Raw genomic sequence first — 19,609 nt, forward strand, 5'->3', positions numbered from 1 at the left:
TGCCGGTTGCCCTTTTTTACATGCGTGTGGTAGCACATTCCAGAACAGGCCTATCTCCGTATGAAGTGGTTTTCGGTAGACCGCCAAATATGTGGGGTACGCCTATGCCCAGAAAGATAACTGATGTTGACAGTAACATGCTGACAGATTACTTGGCTTCCTTGATGTCTGCACTACTCTCTTGTCGTTCACAGGTTGCTGCCGCCTTCCCTGACAACACACAGGTCAAGGAACACGCCATAGTCCCAGGGGACTTTGTGTGCATCCGGAATTTTGATCGTTCCAGCCCCCTCGAGCCGCGCTGGAAGACCCCGAAGATGGTGCTTCTTACCACGAGGACCGCACTGAAAGTGGAGGGACGCAAGGGCTGGATCCATGCCCATCACGTTAAGCGCTATTTTGGACAATGTGGAACATTCGAAAAGAACATTGACTTTAATGACACAACAGACTTTGTGCCGCCTTTGCTTGAAAAGACCCCTCAGCAAGAGTATAGGTCTAAACTTAGATCTAGTAAGTCAGACGTAGTTTAATTGTTTAAGCCCACCCGGTGGTGAATCGGTTAGACCAGTTTCTGACATGTATAAGATCACATATGAGAATAGCAAGATGAGAGATAAAAAGGAATAATACTGCAAGACATTACGCAGCAGATGGATTGTTACCTTGATCATTATTTTATTCTGTGCATTGTTATAATCGGTGTTAGTTTATTGCTACATGTTTTCTTTTTCATTCCCTCACATATACATTCATCCAGTATGCATACGTGACCAGCCAGACCAGCAATGCAACTGAGTGCTTGGTATGTGGCCAACTACCCCCTTATCAGAAAACATAGGGAGTTCTGCCGAAATAGATTTAGGAAAACACGCCCATTGGATAACATGGCAAATCGCGCCTCCGCACAAGACATGCTTTTTCCTCCACTTCCACACCTCAGATCCTTTTCAAATTTGGCATCACAGTAGTCCAAGCGATGCCCTACATCCTCACCAAAAAGCAACCAAATCCCTCCACTGGAACGGGTACGAATTTCCGCTCAAAAACACGCCCCCCCGCAAACGCCAAACAACGCCAAAATCCCTCAACACCTTGTTATACAGCATGTTAAAACAAATACTGCCTTCTCAATACAAGATATTGTATTGACAAACATACTCTGCACAAACCATGACCACATGGCGCTATTCACAAGCCATATTTACAAGAAACTCAGCAAGTTATAATAATGACATGCTCTTCATAAACCATATTTACAAGGAGCTATTTACAAGGAACTTCACTCTCAGAAGGACATTCTTCTTCTTCTTCTTTCTTCTTTCAAAACGTCACGCCATACCTATTTCATTTGCGGTCAGACAGCTTATGTACATCTGCCCTTAGACTAGGGTGGAACTTGTTATATAGCAGACAGAAACAGCGTGGGAGCAATATACAGATTTCAACAAAGGTTTATTTTTCTTTGTTGGCCCCGTCCAAAATAGTAAACTGATACGCAAATTAACAAGAACCCTTGAAGCAGTAGTGAATGTGACTGCATCTGCCCTGGCGACTTGATCCAGGAGCAGTTTGCCATGATACTATCACTGTCTGCAGTGTGGCCTGGCGATTTGCAGCCTTTGTGCCACTGCTTGCGTTCCCCATCCATATGTACAAAGGATAAAGATGAAGAAATGATTCTGTATGATCAGCTATACGGTCTCATGAATATAGATGTATCCTGAAGGGTTATGTAGGTGACAAGGAGGGAATGTGGAAAATGATATTTTGCCTGACCAAATAATGTCCACTACATATACCCTATGTTACATTCATGTGCATGTCACCCATGCATATTTCTCGTAGTGGCCTGAATCACTAGGCCTCTGCAAACATGTCCTGCAAGTCAAGTCATCAAAGTCTCCCAAACGTTAAGCTAAAATAAAGGCCCATGTATTTTGCATTCTGCATTGTGCATTTTTAAATAAATATCGTACTGAGCCCTTTATTTTATTGTGGTTGAACCACTTTCTGAACTTCTGCAAAGACAGTGTTATGAATAACAGTTATCTGTTTTGCTGTACAGAGTGGCATCCCTGCCCGGTGAGGAAATGTAAACAGAACATCTCGCGACAGATAAGGCCTAGCTCTCTGTCTCAGCCCCCATGCAATGAACGGAGAAATATATGCTTTTCTGATTCTTAGTGGTGAACAACCTTTTGCTTCAGACAATACATCCCCTATCATATCAGATTGTACAAGATGTGCTTTTCGCCCTGACACAAGAGATGTCTCTGCTAGGTCGAAAGTCAGCTCTCCTCCCAGTTACACGTCAATTGCACGCCATGCTCAAAGTTGCACAATTAGGGCAGAGTTCCAGTTGGTCATGCAAACTCCTCCCCTAAGTACCCACCCACCTATGACATCTACCTATCATCTACCTATGACTCATCAAGTGTACGCCCACATGCTCTTATCTCTTTCTTTCTTGCTCTGCCTGGAGCGCTCCTCCCTATGTACAAGGAGTAAAATGTATATATGCTGTTCATTGTTATTAAATGTTAGATTACTCTTCCTGAACCTCAGTGGTGATGGAACATATTCTCCCTTTGACTCGAGTTATTGGAATAAAGCCCATTTTAACTCAGATACCACGGACTCTGCTTCTCACTTGATGCATGATAATTGTTAATGCCTAGAAATTAAGCCAGGGTAATATTTTATTTACCACAGGATCCCGATCAAAACCAGAAGAACGGTGACCCAAGCCCTCGTCAGCCGCAGACTGGACTATGGCAACGCACTCTACGCAGGAATCCCGACCAAACAACTACAATGACTGCAACGCATCCAGAACGCCTCTGCCCGCCTGATCCTCAACATCCCTTGACACAGCCGCATCACATCCCACCTAAGAGACCGGCACTGGCTCCCCGTTGACAAGAGGATCACCTTCAAGCTCCTCACCCACGCACACAAATCACTCCACAACACCGAACCAGCCTACCTGAACAACAGACTCAACTTCTACACCCCTGCCCGCCAACTCTGCTCCACCAGCCACGCCCTCGCCGCCGTCCCGCATCCAATGGACAACCTTCAGCGGCAGATCATTCTCCTTCCTCGCCGCCAAGACCTGGAGCACCCTCCCCACCCACCTGCGACAGACCCAGGACCTGCTCACCTTCAGGAAGCTCCTCAAGACCTGGCTCTTCGAGCAGTATCAGCACCCCCTCCCCTCAGCGCCTTGAGACCCTCACGGGTAAGTAGCGCGCTTTACAAATTCAGTGATTGATTGATTGAGCACAGGTAGAAGATGGCCATCAACAGTACAAACTAAGATATCCTCACATACAGAACATGTATCACACTGGTAGCAGCACTGGCACAAAATACCCAGAGTAAAGCAAAGAGACAGGTGAGCCACTGAAGACACGAGCCAGTTGCTCAGCTCTGGTTGAGCGTGAGGCCCTCTTTAGCTCTTTATGAGAAAATGTGCTAAGCTTTCTCATGGCTTATCTCTGCTACCCCCTCCAACCTCATGCACCAAGAATGAAAGACAAAGCATTAAACTTTGACGGCAAATTGGAGCGAGAAAGGGATATCAATTTGGCGGATGAATTACACAGTGTGAGACCAGAGAACCTGGGATCAATCGTGGCTTGGCCCCTTGACCAACCTTTGTGATTCTAGGCAAAATATTTTATTGAGCGTCCTACTTTGTCAATTTTACATATGAGAAAACCTTGAAATGTATGAGGATACGCGACTGACGTGCCTTTTAGTTCACTAATGGTAGTGTCATCTGGGTGAGGGTTGGAGGCATGAATGTTTGTAAGGTCATGTTTAATCATTTTTAATAAACAACTCTCAATGCAGTAATATAATCTGACCGTCCTAAAATGAGACACTTGTCAAAGAATTATACTTTTTTTTAAAATTTTGAAGACACTACCATATTTTTACATAACATTTGTTGTGTCAATTCCATGCTAAATGTTCCCTTGGCTCAGCTGGTGCCTAGGCTCTTACAGCCAAGAGAGACCCATAACTTGATTTTCCCTGTTAATTTGTCGGTTCACCCATCTCTACTACAGTACTATATAAAACAGTTAATTGAATTCCACCTCTCAGTATCTAGCTCTGGGGAGCAACATGTTGCTTTTCAAGATTCCGGCTGGTTTCCACAGGTTTCAGAAAAATATCTTTCTAAATGTCTGGTTTTAATAAGGAAGAGTTGTGCATTAGCGAGCGACCCCAAGAAGATGTTTAAAGTTAGCTGAGCATTTGTTTTAGCATAAAATGAAATAAACCATGCTCAAATCATACATTTTCCGAGTTCCAGCACTCTGTCCCAAGTAAGTCTGTGTTCTTCTACTAACTGCCATCGTCTGCTCTCCTAAACGCAGTGATTACTGTGACTGCCTTGTCTTCAGTAGCCACCCAGAAGCATGCGCATAACGTACAAGTTACTTACCTTTGGTAACATAATATCTAGTAGAGACACAGTCTAGCCGCAGTTTCCTTAACTTGTGAATTCTCTCCAGGTGTCAAGCTGGATCTGGAAATTTTTCAGCAGTACCTCTGCACGCCCGGGTGTCGGAGCCATATGGCTCTTCAGTGACGTCAGCGGTGCCATAAGTCCCCTCTGGCGTGTGGACCTCAGTTTCTTCTGAGAAACCATCTGCGCCAGAACGCAGAGCCACTATAGAAACTGGTTGTGGAATCAGTGTGCCAAAAAGATAAAAAAATCTTTGAAACATTAATAAAGAATAAACTACGTGAAAACCTGCACCCTGGTGAATAACCAGCATGCAAGGGAATTAAAAATGTTATACTCTACAGACCATTCATCAATGGTAATGAATTGCATTGTAATAGCAAAACAAAACCAATAAAAACAACACCAAGCTGCTTGTTAAATCACACTATTACGTGACATAGTGACAGTGCTACTACAAAGTATGATGATACTAGACAAAGACTTTCCAGAAAGAACCAAATGAATCAACACTGCTCACTGGTGTTTAAATCAATGTAAAAGAGAAAACACCCCCACTCTACCGATCACTCACCTTTGGAAGTGAATGGTATAGCAACATCTAAACAAAACCTGTATGGCCATAACAAGTAGTTTTGCTGAGACCTAACCTTAGTTGAGACAGTGATTACCAGTATATAAAATCAGTACTGAAAAAGGGTATAACTCTTACCTCATAGGTCATTCGCAGAGTAGGGAGGATGGGCAGAGCATTAAGAAATCTGCGGCTAGACTGTGTCTCTACCAGATATTATGTTACTGAAGGTAAGTAACTTGCACATCTGATAGAGACATCTAGCCGTAGATTCCTTAACTTGTGAATTAAATACCACAGCTATACCCCCTGGAGGAGGGTCTGCAAACCAACTCTACGCAAATTTTCGAAGAGAACCAGCCGGTCCTTACTAGCAACCGACCACAAACACTTAGGGATAGCAGAACAAGAGCTTGACTCTTAATAGAATCCATGATCACTGTCACAGAACACATAAAAAATAAACAAACCAACCGGTCTGAAGGAATCGGGCATTGAGCAAAAAAGGGGGTAAACTCCTGAACACCTATCTGACAGTTATCAGACATTATCATCTATTCCCTAAGGGGAAAGAGTACTCGTTGACCAAAAGGGCCAAGTGCAAGACAAAAGCCATGCCATTTGCATGTTTCACAACAATAGATAAATATCAGAAAAGAACTGTCCTGACAAAATCCAAAAAGACTCTCAGAACTAATTCCCATTATACCAAGATGAATGAACACCAAAAGAAAGATGAACAATAATACCTCCATGGTATAAAGAATTTTGTTTGAACAAAATGACCACTTGAAGATTAAATAATGCACTGTAAAGTAGCTAAAATGACACCAAACAGAATTGAATCTCGTATACATATCCATCAATGCCAGTTGGATGAAATGTTTCCACAAAAATGTATATATGGAGATATATATATACGGCTTCCAATTTGCTTTAGGAAGGCTATCGTTATATGCTTACTCTCCAGGCTGAAAACATATGGATGGCATTTATTTTTATCAATAATAGGGTGGGCTGTGTATTATGCCGCTTTATTTGGATTTGTTGCACTATGCACTTTATCTTTGTAAAACGTATTTAATGTTTTTTGTCAGTCATGAATTACCCTATGTAGTCTGTTCTCTATGTTGATCAGTGCCTGTACCAAATGGGAGGGCTATATCTACTGCTTATTTTAATGGCGCCAAAGTAGATTGATAAAGCCTGCTGCGCAGGCGAAACGCGTCTCTCTTTTACTGCGGGTCGAGGGAGACCTAAATATAATAAACTAGCCTCATACATGCCAATCATGTGTACGTGCCATTTTCTCCTCGGAGGTGGATGGATTACTGGGATATATATATATATATATATATATTCACTGAAAAAACCATAGGTTATAGACCATATATAGTTAGGAATTAGCATTTACAAAACCTTGAAAATTCACTGAAAAAACCATAGGTTATACACCATATATAGTTAGGAATTAGCATTTAAAAAACCTTATTTTACTCACACAAAACCATTGAAATTCCATATATAGTTAGTTGCACTAACTATATATCGCGCACCCGCAATCCACTGCTGATCATGTCACATATTACATCATTCATGACATGGTCAGTGACATCACTGATGACATCACTGATGACATCTCAAATGACATCACTGATGAAATCACTGATGACATCTCATTTGACATCAATGACCACATCACTGATGATATCATTCATGTGACAATACAATGCATCTCCTCACGTTTTAATATAACCTCTGTTTCACCCAGTGTTAAATACAGAGTATAATTTTTGAAACCATTGACACACCAATACTAGTTACTACATACGTACTCACTGATTCCTACGTCTACACACACATTCACTCATTCACCCATACAATCATTCATACATACAATCACTCATCTTTACAACACTATCATATGCACTCATACACCTATACAGACACTTACACTCTGCCACTCATCCATGGAGTTACTCACACACCTAGTCAGTCCTGTAAAGAATCAATCACACTTCCATTTTCTTGTCTATACAGTTAAACATAGAGCACCTTACATTTTCAAACATATACTAACACATACTTACTTTCTTATACAATCATTGATACAAGTACACATTGATCTGCACAGAGTCACACACCTCCCAGCCAGCCACACACACACTCAGTCTCCTATACAAATACTTGGACAATCAATCAATAACCCATATAGTTAATCATATAGCTACTGATCAACACATGCAGCAGTTTACAGAACAACAGACATAATGATGTACAAATTAAGACAGTTTAGTCACTAACCCATGCACTCAGTGAGACACATTTAATCACTCACTCATACATTCAGTCATGCACCTACTAAATCCTTCGTCCAGACACTTATACATCTACTCATTCTTCAATATGTAAAACATATTTAAACTTTACAGAAACACACAGTCACTGGATGATGTCATCAGTGATCTCATCAGTGATGTCATTTGAGATGTCATCAGTGATGTCATCAGTGATGTCACTGACCATGTCATGAATGATGTAATATGTGACATGATCAGCAGTGGATTGCGGGTGCGCGATATATAGTTAGTGCAACTAACTATATATGGAATTTCAATGGTTTTGTGTGAGTAAAATAAGGTTTTTTAAATGCTAATTCCTAACTATATATGGTGTATAACCTATGGTTTTTTCAGTGAATTTTCAAGGTTTTGTAAATGCTAATTCCTAACTATATATGGTCTATAACCTATGGTTTTTTCAGTGAATTTCAATGGTTTTTTAATAGCAAATATCATAAGCTGTCGAATGTCAAGTACGTGGTAAGTAAAAACATTTTCGTGTTTATGCACACTGATCTGCTTTGAATGCTGCCCCCCACCCCTCATTTCTATTAGGAGTACTCTCTCTTTGCAGATAGTGAAGGGTAGTTAACGCAGCCCTTTGCCCCCTTTGTAATCCGTCGTGCCTGCTTCTCTCTCCATTTGATTGATTGTTCTCTTTGGTTCATTCTCTATTTACAAACAAGCACAGAGTCGCAATACTCTGTTTAGTCTTTGCAGATAGCGAAAAATCGTGTAAAAAAACAAAAGGAATCGAGCAAAATCAGTAGGCCACTAATGGGATCTCTTTTTGACCTCGCTAAAATAGAAACATTAGGAACAACCTGTTGAAAATAGCAATGCGTATGTACATAAGCGGCGTTCATTTGTGTTCACAGTACCCCTTGTTGATTGTTTGAATCGAGCATTGAATTGTTCGAAGTTAATTCTCTTAAGGATCTTCTCTGCCTGCAAACGAGGAAGAATAGGAATATTCTCTCTCCCTTTGCAGATAGTGAAGGGTAGGTAACGCAAGCCTTTAACACGTCGTACCTATTTCATTCCTCATTGATTGATTGATTGTCCGAACATTGACTGTTTGGGAATTAGTTCTTTTTGGAGGTATTCCCTGTTTGCAAATAAACGTAGGAAAATCTTTGCAAGTAGTGAAAGGGTACGTAATGCGGACCTTTCTCCCCCGTTGTAATCTGTCATGCCTATCTACTCCCCACTGATTGATGCACCTGTTTCACCCGGACCATTTACTAGAGATACGTCATCTGGCCCGACCAGAGAGCACCCCTAGTGAAAAGGACATATGCAATAATAACGAAGTGATCACTGTATCCTGTTAACAGAAACTTTACCATGAAACAACCTGGAAAGAAAAAAATAGGAAAACGAAAATCAGTAGGCCACTGATGAACATGAACTTTTATTAAACAACGAACAAAGAAACGATAACATAACGTAATGATAAAACCTATTAATGTCCTAGAAACAAGAAAACGTTAAAATATGCCAGTGGTGAGAGACCAGAAAAACAGTAAGAGAAACCAAATCACCCCTCGCTGTCCCACCGCCTGCCACGCCAAAAAAATCGATAGACTAGGGAAAATGCAAGTCAGTAGAACATCCGCCCCCACTCTGGAAACTTCCAAGGTGGGGCAGGGTTCCGGCTACGCCCAGCCGGGAGCAGCCCATATAAGGCAGGTCCTGCTGCCACGCCTCGGCCAGGAGATCCTAACGTAGGGTGTAGCCGGAGGAGAGGCCGAGGCCAGCGGGACCCGGCCAGGGGATTGCCTTTACAACGCTGAACAGTTGCAGGGGGGGGGAATGTCTCCTCGACCCTCCCCTCTCTCTCCCAGTCCGGCCGCGGTGGCCCTTGAGAGTTGCAGGTAGTCCCGCCACATGCTCTTCCGGTCCGGCCACCAACGGTCGGGGGGCCGAGGCCGACGGGATCCGGCTGCAGCCGATAAACCAAGAAACCCGTTCATGGGGCCAGAGCCAGGGGCGTCCGGCCGACATCTACCGGAAGCCCGGCCCGAAGACGGACGGGACACTTCTTCTTTCTTGAATAATGGCTGCGACAACACTGGGGGGGGATGTCTTGCACATGCCTCCGACCCCCCCCCCCCCCCTCGTCCTCATCGCCTGGTCCGGCCATAACAAATCTCAAGCGAGACGCCGTGGGGTGCACTGGGAGGGAGAGACGGTGCGAACAGGCCTCTCCCGCCTCCCCAGGTGGAGGCTTCCCAGCTGCACCCTCAGCGCTCCAGGCGCCCGGAAAAGGGTTCTTCCACTGTGGCCATGCTGCAACGTCTCGCCGGGCAGGGTGGAGCCCGTCCGCTCATGTGACCCCGCGATCGCCGGTAGCTGCCGAACTCTCAAAATGGCGGTCGACCTGGCAAGAGCGGGCCCAGCATAAAGAAATGGCCCGGTCACTGGTTGACTCCACCACCGTAGTCCTCCACGACCTTGAAGATTCTAGAGGAGCCGCGGGAGTCTCCGACCCCCGATGGGGAATGACTGCCATGATCGCCCGTAGAGTGACGAAACTGTATCCGCGGGACGTCGGCGCTCCCATGCTGGCGCCAGCCTCACTTTGAATTACTAGAATCCTGCAGACCTCACTTCCGGTGAAAGCACAGTGTGACCCGGTAGGAAAAATTATTGCACCCCCTCCCCTTTTTGACTGATAGTTCAAACCACCGATCCTTTCCTTTGCCCTTTTAACGGAACTTTGGACTGCCTCCCCCTCTTTTACATTTTCTAGAGAAAACAAAACATTAACCACTACATTAGCATAGCAGTTGACACCAGAACTGTTTTCAAATTGAAAACCAACAACATCTTCAACAGAATCCTTTTTGTTTCTGCTGTGACCCTGCTACAGCACAGGCATTGTCCCCAGCAGTAATTCTGCAATGCCGGTAAGAATAGCTGTGGTGCCTACTGGACTCACTCACCCCCGCGGCGCCCCACGCCGTTATTTGCTGGGCGGCAACTTACTAGACATCACCTTCGTGCCATCTAGATTTCAGCGCGTTCTGCTGCCTTGGAACTATTCGCACAACAGACCGCTACTGACAAGAATATTTCATTATTGGTGCTGTCAATTTCAATAAATCTATTGGATAATTCAAAAGAAATTGCCACGGTCTCTTCGTTGTTTAAATGTTTTTACTGTTTTTGTTTTGTTGTATATATTTATATGTTATTAAAGTTTTATATTCCTACTACTTTGTTGGAGTACTATATATTTTTAATGTGACACATAATTGTAAAAACTTTGATGTACAAAGAGTCATTCCTGGAATCTTCCGCTTCAGGCTCGGTCCCCTCCCCAATCACAATACAGGATGGTTTTCAGATAGTAGGAACACGTGTGGTGTGACGGATCTCATCGGGTGTGGGCCTTGATCTACTATAACTCCTTTGAAGAGGGGTGATTCTTTACAGCTGGGGCCATAAACTACATCTGCAGGGCTAGCTGATAGCCTGGACAATCGGACACAGAGGAAGAGGAGTGTCAGAGGGTGCGGTAGTGAATAGGGCGAAAGGGAGGTGTCGGGCGGGCACAGAGTGTGATTCTCAGGGAAGAGCAGCGCAGATGGGGGAGGTTTATTGCCCATGCATAAGACAGAGAGCGGTGGTGACCAGTGCCTGGGGAAGATGCTTGCGAGGGTGAGGAGCCATGCTACGAATCGACAGCGTGCAGAGAGTGGGTCTGGTCAAGACATCTAAAATGGCTGCCGTGCACGACAAAAGTGTGGCATTTCAAAAAAGGCAAGATGGCGCAGACAATGTTTTTCAACACTTCCTCATTTCCTTCGAATCGAACGTTAACAGACGTTGGGGCATATTACCAAAGTTAAGCGATATTTATCGCTAACGATGCTTACCAACGAATTTTTTACCACTAAGCATCGTCAGAAATTATCGAAGATAAACCTTGCTATTATCAAGGTTTATCGCAAATGCGATAATAAACGGCCGCAATGCATGAATATCGCTAAAAACTCAGCGATATTCATGCATTACCGAGCTAATGCTCTTAGCCATGTTATCCACCTCCCATTGGATAACATGGCTAAGAACTGCTCAGGGCAGGTGTTACTTTTTGGAGATATTCGCGCTTAGCATGATCGCGGACATGATCGCGGGGAGGAGCTGCGGACAGGCGGGGAGGAGCGGCGAGCGGCGGACAAGCGGTAATGACCAGCGAGAAGCGGAGGAGCAGTGGAGCGGTAAAATCAGCAGCGCGAGGAGGAGCGGCGAGTAAGGTAAGTGAACCATCCAAGAGCCGCGGGTGCGCAACGAGGGACGGGCGGAGGGACGGGCGGGAGCCATGGGTGCACGCAAGCCTGAAATGCTGCCCCCAGCCCCCTTCTGCCCCGGGCAACGCTGCCGCAAGCCTGAAATGCTGCCCCCAGCCCCCTTCTGCCCCGGGCAACGCTGGGGCGGGCTGCATATATATATATATATATATATGTGTGTGTGTCACCCAACATTTCCCAGCAATCAAGGACGCACTCCGCTGCAGGTAGGTAACGACATTTTTCCAGTAAACAAACAGGCAGCTTTCCATCCCCTTTCAAGTCCTTGTGGCCTGACGTGTTTCAGAGTCATTTGTCTCCTTCCTCACAGGCCGTTGTGAGTGATCAAATAATTACGTCCGCTGCCATTCTCCCCCACATGCTTTACATTTTTTATTGGCCTCCAGTGTGCCTTATATTTAAATTACTTTCACAAAGCACGCTGGTAAATGCAGTTCATTTAGCACAATATAAGTTTCAGTGTTGCACGGGGGTGCTGCTGATAGTAAGGACTGAGGTGCACTGGTGGAGCGGTGTGTGAGTGTCAGTGTTGCATGAGGGGGTGCTGCTTGCCAGGACTGAGGTGCACCGGTGGAGTCGTGTGTGAGTTTCAGTGTTGCATTGGGAAGAGGCTGCTGCTTGTTAGGACTGAGGTGCACTGGTGGATCGGTGTGTGAGTTTCAGTGTTGCATTGGGAGGGGTGGGGGGGTGCTGCTGCTTGTTAGGACTGAGGTGATCTGGTGGAGCGGTGTGTAAATTTCAGTGTTGCATTGGTGAGATGCTGCTCCCTGCAATGACTGAGGTGCACTGATGGAGAGGTGTGTGAGTTTCAGTGTTGCATTGGGGGTGCTGCTGCTTATCAGGACTGAGGTGTTCTGGTGGAGCGGTGTGTGAGTTTCAGTGTTGCATTGGGAGGGGTGGGGGGTGCTGCTGCTTGTCAGGACTGAGGCGCTCTGGTGGAGCGGTGTGTGAGTTTCAGTGTTGCATTATTGCTGCTGCTTGTCAGAACTGAGGTGTTCTGGTGGAGTGGTGTGAGTTTCAGTGTTGCATTGGGGGTGCTGCTGCTTATCAGGACTGAGGTGTTCTGGTGGAGCGTGTGTGAGTTTCAGTGTTGCATTGGGGGTGCTGCTGCTTATCAGGACTGAGGTGTTCTGGTGGAGCGGTATGTGAGTTTCAGTGTTGCACGGGGTGTGCTGCTGCTTGTTATGACTGAGGTGCACTGCTGGAGAGGCGTGGGAGTGTCAGTGTTGCATTGGGGGTGCTGTTGCTTATTTGGACTGAGGTGCACTATGTGAGTTACAGTGTTGCATTTGGGGATGCTGCTGCTTGCCAGGACTGAGGTGCACTGGTGGAGTTTTGTGTGAGTTTCAGTGTTGCATTGAGAAGATGCTGCTGCTTGTTAGGACTGACGTGTTCTGGTGGAGTGGTGTGTGAATTTCAGTGTTGCATTGGGGATGGGGGATGCTGCTGCTTGTTAGGACTGAGGTGCACTGGTGGATCGGTGTGTAAATTTCAGTGTTGAATTGGGGAGATGCTGCTCCCTGCAATGGCTGAGGTGCACTGATGGAGCGGTGTGTGAGTTTCAGTGTTGCATTGGGAGGGGTGGGGGGTGCTGCTGCTTGTCAGGACTGAGGTGCACTGGTGGAGCGGTGTGTGAATTTTAGTGTTGCATTGGGAGGGGTTGGGGGGTGCTGCTGCTTGCCAGGACTGAGGTGCACTGGTCTAGCGGTGTGTGAGTTTCAGTGTTGCATTGGGGGGTGCTGCTGATTGTAAGGACTGAGGTGCACTGGTGGAGTGGGGAGTGAGTTTCAGTGTTGCATTGGGGGTGCTGCTGCTTGTCAGGACTGAGGTGCACTGGTGGAGCGGTGTGTGAATTTTAGTGTTGCATTGGGAGGGGTTGGGGGGTGCTGCTGCTTGCCAGGACTGAGGTGCACTGGTCTAGCGGTGTGTGAGTTTCAGTGTTGCATTGGGGGGTGCTGCTGATTGTAAGGACTGAGGTGCACTGGTGGAGTGGGGAGTGAGTTTCAGTGTTGCATTGGGGGTGCTGCTGCTTGTCAGGACTGAGGTGCACTGGTGGAGTGGGGAGTGAGTTTCAGTGTTGCATTGGGGGTGCTGCTGCTTGTGAGGACTGAGGTGCACTGGTGGAGTGGGGAGTGAGTTTCAGTGTTGCATTGGGGGGTGCTGCTGATTGTAAGGACTGAGGTGCACTGGTGGAGCGGTGTGTGAGTTTCAGTGTTGCATTGTGGGGTGCTGCTGATTGTAAGGACTGAGGTGCACTGGTGGAGCGGTGTGTGAGTTTCAGTGTTGCATTGTGGGGTGCTGCTGCTTGTCAGGACTGAGGTGCACTGGTGGAGCGGTGTGTGAGTTTCAGTGTTGCATTGTGGGGTGCTGCTGCTTGCCAGGACTGAGGTGCCCCGCTGGAGCGCTGTGTGAGTTTGTGTTTCATGAGGGGGTGCTACTGCTTGGGGTTCAGTCCCACACACCCCTCCTCTGTGCTGCTGCAGGCAGTACCTATGAGCACTGGCGGAGCTGCCCCTCCCAGCTGTGTGTTAGGATCCCCTCACACCCCCTGCTCACATTCCACCCGCCTCCTCCCCCTGGTGACCTCACGCCCTGGGACTGCTGAGTGGACAGGCGCGTGCCCGCATTGTCCGTCTGTCTGCACAGACTTCCCCATTCAACGGAGCTGCAGTGCTGATCCGACAGCCGATCCGCGAATGGATGTCAGGGGCTGGAAGAGGGCGAGTGAGGGATACCTCGGCGGGTTAATGTGCCTGCCGCGGCCGAGGTGATGTGTAACCTGCAGGTCATGGAATCTGGGCGTGTAAGGACGCGTCCAGCGCACAGAGGCAGCTTGAACGCTACACGTTCACTCTTCCTTTCATGTCAGGGACCCTCGGGCTGTCTGTGTTCAGACTCGCTCTGGAGAGGACGCAGAAACTCCTGAACAATCCCTGTCCTTGGGCTCGAGGCCCTTCGGATAGGAGGAGGGGAAGGGCGGGGGGCCTGGTGGGACTGAGAGGGGGGAGGAAGGGGCCGTGCTGTAATGAGGCAAGGACGCAGTGGTTAAATGATTTAAACGTTTATTACTCCGGAGCGCCGGGGCTGGCTACCTCTGGCGGTGAGCGCCAGAGAGAACTAAATGCTCCGCCTACCACGTCCTGTGACGTGGTTCCTGTTCCGCTCCTGGAACACTAGAGCGCTGCCACATCTCCCCCCTTTATGCACAATAAACAAAACTTTAAAAGTCTTACTTCCAGTCCATTTCATAGTCCTTGAATCTCTCCGGTACCTTGACTCTCCGCCCTGCTCGAGTTTCCACTCTCTCAATCTTTCTCTCTCCTCCTGTAGTCTCTTGTTCCCTTCTCTCTCTCGCACCTTCTGTTTTCCCCTCCTTGGCCTTCTTCTCACTCTCTTCTATGCCTCTGTTCTTTCCTTCCGTTGTCTCTCTACTCACTCTTTCCTCCTCTGCTGTTGTTAGTCCTTCCGTTCCGTTCACATACTCCTCTTGCCTTTCTCCACTTACACTTCCTCCATCCTCTGCGACATTCTCCGTTCCTTCTTCCGCCTCGTCTTCCCATTTCAGTATCTTGCTGCATTTGGCCATTCTGTCCATGGACCAAATTTTTCCATCGCTCAGGAGAGCTGATCTGGCATAAGGCTCCACCACTTTGAGGGGAGGTGAAAACTTGCTCTCTCCTTTCTTCTTCATGATGGCTAGCTTCACCCTCACCCAATCACCTTTGTCCAGTTCTGTACTTTGAGTGTTCCTTCTTCTGTTGTAGTGTGCCGTGTAGACATCCTGGGCTCTCTCCAGATTTTTCCTTACCACCGCCGGTGACCATTTACTCTGGACAATCAGCTTCCTCCATGCTGCATTGTCTTTGGTGAAGGCTTCTCTGCCTCTTAAGATCTTGAAGGGGCTGTAGCCTGTGCTACCCGGTGTGATTCGGTATGCCCAAATCATCTTCTCCAGCTCCACTTCCCAATTCTTGCCATCTTCAATGGCAGCCTGTATGGTGCCCATAATCACACGATTAAAGCGTTCCACCTGGCCGTTTCCCGCCGGGTGGTAGATCGGGGTGTGCTTCACTTCAATTCCGTTTCTGTTGGTGAAGGCCGTCCACTTTTCTGAAGTGAACTGGGGTCCATTGTCGCAGGTGATGATCCTCGGAATACCTTCGCTGATAAAGGTGGTACGCAAGAACTTTATCACTGCCTCAGTATCCACTCTCTCCAAGACTTGTAGCTCGGGCCACTTGGAATACCTATCAATGGCGACCACCACGTACTTTTGAGTGCCTTCCTTGTTCAAAACTGGTCCCATTATGTCCACTGACAACATCTCCCACGGGCCATCTGGAATCGGAAACCTTCCCAGCGGGGGTCTCAGCATGCTCTGGGCCTTGTCCGATTTTGCGCAAGACTCGCAAGAGCGCACATGTCTTTCTACCTGCGCGTCGATGGCTGGCCACCAGTAGGTTTGTCTGGCCAAGGCTTTCGTTTTTGTGATGCCCTGGTGCCCTTCATGTAGTAAAGACATCAACCGTTCCAGAATGTTCCTGGGTGGAATCACCTTGTCCCCTCTGAGTAAGAACATTGGGTTTTCAGCCAAAGACAGTTCCTCTCGGACTTCCCAGTATCTCTTCAGTTCCTCCTTCAAGTGTCTCTTCTCGGGCCAGCCATGAACAACATATCCTTTTACGGCCTCCAAGTCCGTGTCTTCTCGGTATGCTTCTTCCCAGTCCTGGGCGCTTATAACCTCTTCAGTGTCCTGGATGGTGGCAACCACATATCCTTCCCACTCTTGTCCTTCTTCATTCTTTGCTTCGTCCATGGCAGCTGCCCTACTTAGGAAGTCGGCCACTTTGTTCTGTGGCCCTGGAATGTGCTCGACGTCATAGACAAAGTCCAATAGCCGTAGGGTCATCTTGGCAATCCTGGGCGTGGCATGGTCATGTCCACTTGATGTCAGGACACGAACTAAAGGCTTGTGATCGGTTTTTATGAGAAACTTGGCACCCCACAAGTATTGCCTGAATTTTTCTACCGCCCAGACCACCGCCAGCATCTCTTTCTCCACCACACTGAACTTCTCCTCATTGGGCGATAACGAGCGGGAGGCGAAGCTGACGGTCGACGTCTCTCCCGACTCCTCTCTCTGCATTAGTACAGCTCCTAGGCCTCGGTCACTGGCGTCTGTGGTGAGAATAGACTCAGCTTCTGGGTCAAATCCCTTGAGGGGAATGGCCGTACCCATTTCTCGCTTGAGTGAGTCGAACTCTTCTTGCTCCTCTTTACCCCACTGAAACCTGTTCTTCTCCTTGAGCAGTTGTCGTATGTAGTGTGTCTTTGTTGCGAAATGAGGGATGAATTTGCTGTAATACTCGGCCATCCCTAGGAATGACCGAACATCTTCCTTTCTTTCCGGCGTGGGCGCTTCCATGATGGCTCTCATGTTTGTTTTCTTCGGAGTTATGCCTTGTCCACTCACCTCATGGCCGAGGTATGTGACCGACTGCACTCCCAAATTGCATTTCGTCCACTCGGCAGTCAATCCACTGTCTTGCAGTTTCTGCAGCACCTTGTGAAGTTTCACGTTGTGATCCTGCCTCGACTTCCCCATTACCAGAATGTCATCCTGGAAGAAGAGGACATCCTTAAGGTCTTTTAGGAGTTTATGCATGATTTTCTGGAACACGGCCGCGGCAGAAGCTAAGCCGAAGGGCATCCTCACGAACTCATAGCACCCGAAGGGTGTGATAAACGACGTGAGGTGGGTGCACGACGGATGAAGCTTAACCTGATGATAGGCCGACGAAAGGTCCACTGTGGAAAACCATGTGACGTCCTTTGTTTTCGCCAGCATTTCACTGATGCGCGGCAAGGGGAATCTGTCTATGACGATGTTTTTGTTTAACTCCCTTAGGTCCACGCAGAGACGTACCTTGCCGTTGGGCTTTTGGGCTACCACCAGGGGAGACAGCCACTCCGCGCTCTCTATCGCCCTGATGACTCCCTCCTTCTCCAACCTGTCCAGCTCTATTTGTACTGCCTCTCTGCTGCGGAACGGAATGTTCCTCACTCTGTGCACTACTGGTACCGCCCCTTCCTTCAGTTTGATGAGGTGCGTGTACTTGCCCAGCTCGCCAATCTGCCCGTTGAACACTTTGGGATATGTTTTCCTCCACAACTGCACATCTTCCCTGACCGCCATGTCCATGAGTAGGATCTTCTCTATGCCACCAGGGTTGAGCTGGATCCCCAATGCTCCTTGATCCTTCCAACTCAGAACAGACGGCCCTCTCTCCGCTACGTACAGCTTGCACTGCGCATGACGACCTCTAAATTCAAATAAGAGTGGGCAGTATCCCAGCATGGGGATCTTCTGTCCAGTGTACGTTACTGGTCTCACATCCATGGGTAGGAGTGTTTCTTTGATCCTCGCTGCAAAGTTGTCTTCCCATACCTGCCTCTGGACTATTGAGATGGGCGCTCCGCTGTCCGCAATCATCTCCAAGGGTATGCCTCCTATGTGCATGTCGAGACGAGGCCTGTCTGTGTTGGAACCGTCCATCTCTAGAACTTGGACATCAATGTACAGGAATTCCTCCTCTTCACCCTTGTCGTCTTGATCACTGGAGTCTTCTCTCTGATCATGGTCTACCAAGCGCACTATGGCATTCTTCGGTTTTCTGCGACACACTTTCTCGTAGTGTCCAAAGATGTTGCAGTAGGAACACCTGGCCTTGAAGGCGGGGCACGCCTTGTCGTTTCCCATGTGGTTACTGCTACCACACCTGTAACACTGGTTTCTTTCTTTTCTGTGTGTCTTGCTGTCCGTCTGTGATTTAGTGGAGAAGTCAGCTCTGTTTCCTCCCTGCGTCTTCCGCGTCTCATTTTGCTTCCAACGGTCGTTTCTGTTTGGCGCCATTACCCTACACACTGCTTGCGATTCCTGGGCGTCCCTCTTCGCTGCCTGGGCACACCTTTTCGATAGTTCGGCCTTTTTAACCATCGCCCAGATCTCCTTGAGTGGAGCGTCGCCATTCACCCACAATTTCTCCTGTATGTGGGTACTGGAGGTATGCATAATAATTTGATCCCTGATGAATTCATCATGCAGTCCCCCAAATTTGCACGTGACTGCTAATTTCCTCAGTGCTACGACGTATTCGTCCACAGACTCTCCGCTCTTCTGTTTCCTCTGAAAGAAGTTAAATCTGTCAATGGCGACACACACTACAGGCCTGTAATGTGCGTCCAAGTCTTCAATGGCGTGATCAAACACTTCCGTGTCCGCTGCGGCTCTTTCTCCTTTCACTATGGTGTCATAGATCCTGAGCCCTTCTGGACCTAAGTTATGGAGAAGGATCTTCTTTTTCCTCAGACTCGTGAATGCGGTCTCGCCTTCCTCTTCTAGCGCTTCCAGATAGTTAAGGAAGTACCTCTTCCAGTCTTCCCATTTCCTTTCCGGTTCTCCGCTTTTCGTGAGGAATGGGACGAGTTGGGTGAGAGACGTGCTCTGACTCGCCATGGTTGGAGCCTTCCTCCTGGTGTTAGGTGTGACAACAGTTTTCCTGGATGGACTCCCTGGGGCGCTTTGATCTCCTCCCTCGTCCTCTCTGTTCTCACACTCACTGTCTTCTCCCGGTCCACCCTCTGTGGTGAGAGATTCCGCCTCTGAGCTGCTGCTTGCCTTCGCAGTCGATGTGCCTGCAGTATCCGCCAGCGTGCACCCCTCTTGTCTGTGCTGGGGCGCCTGTGAGGGCTCACAGTGATGCAATCAGGCTGGTTGCTTAGTTGGTTTCCTTCAGGTGTCTTCCTCTCTCTAGCTGTGCTCACTCTCCACCTTGGGGTGTAATTTACCCGTGCTGTGGCCTTTACTGGGCTTAAGGACAGCTGTGGGGCC

The 19,609-nt window shown here is 47.7% G+C and overlaps 1 protein-coding gene across 3 annotated transcripts in view; it reads right to left on the reverse strand.

The window, feature by feature from the left end:
* The window catches only part of LOC144756325 (suppressor APC domain-containing protein 1-like), a 284,640-nt gene that overhangs the window by 78,507 nt on the left and 186,524 nt on the right, over positions 1–19,609 (reverse strand). The window lies entirely within an intron of this gene.

The sequence above is a fragment of the Lissotriton helveticus genome, chromosome 5_1 (genome assembly GCF_964261635.1).
Source record: "Lissotriton helveticus chromosome 5_1, aLisHel1.1, whole genome shotgun sequence".
NCBI lineage: Eukaryota > Metazoa > Chordata > Amphibia > Caudata > Salamandridae > Lissotriton > Lissotriton helveticus.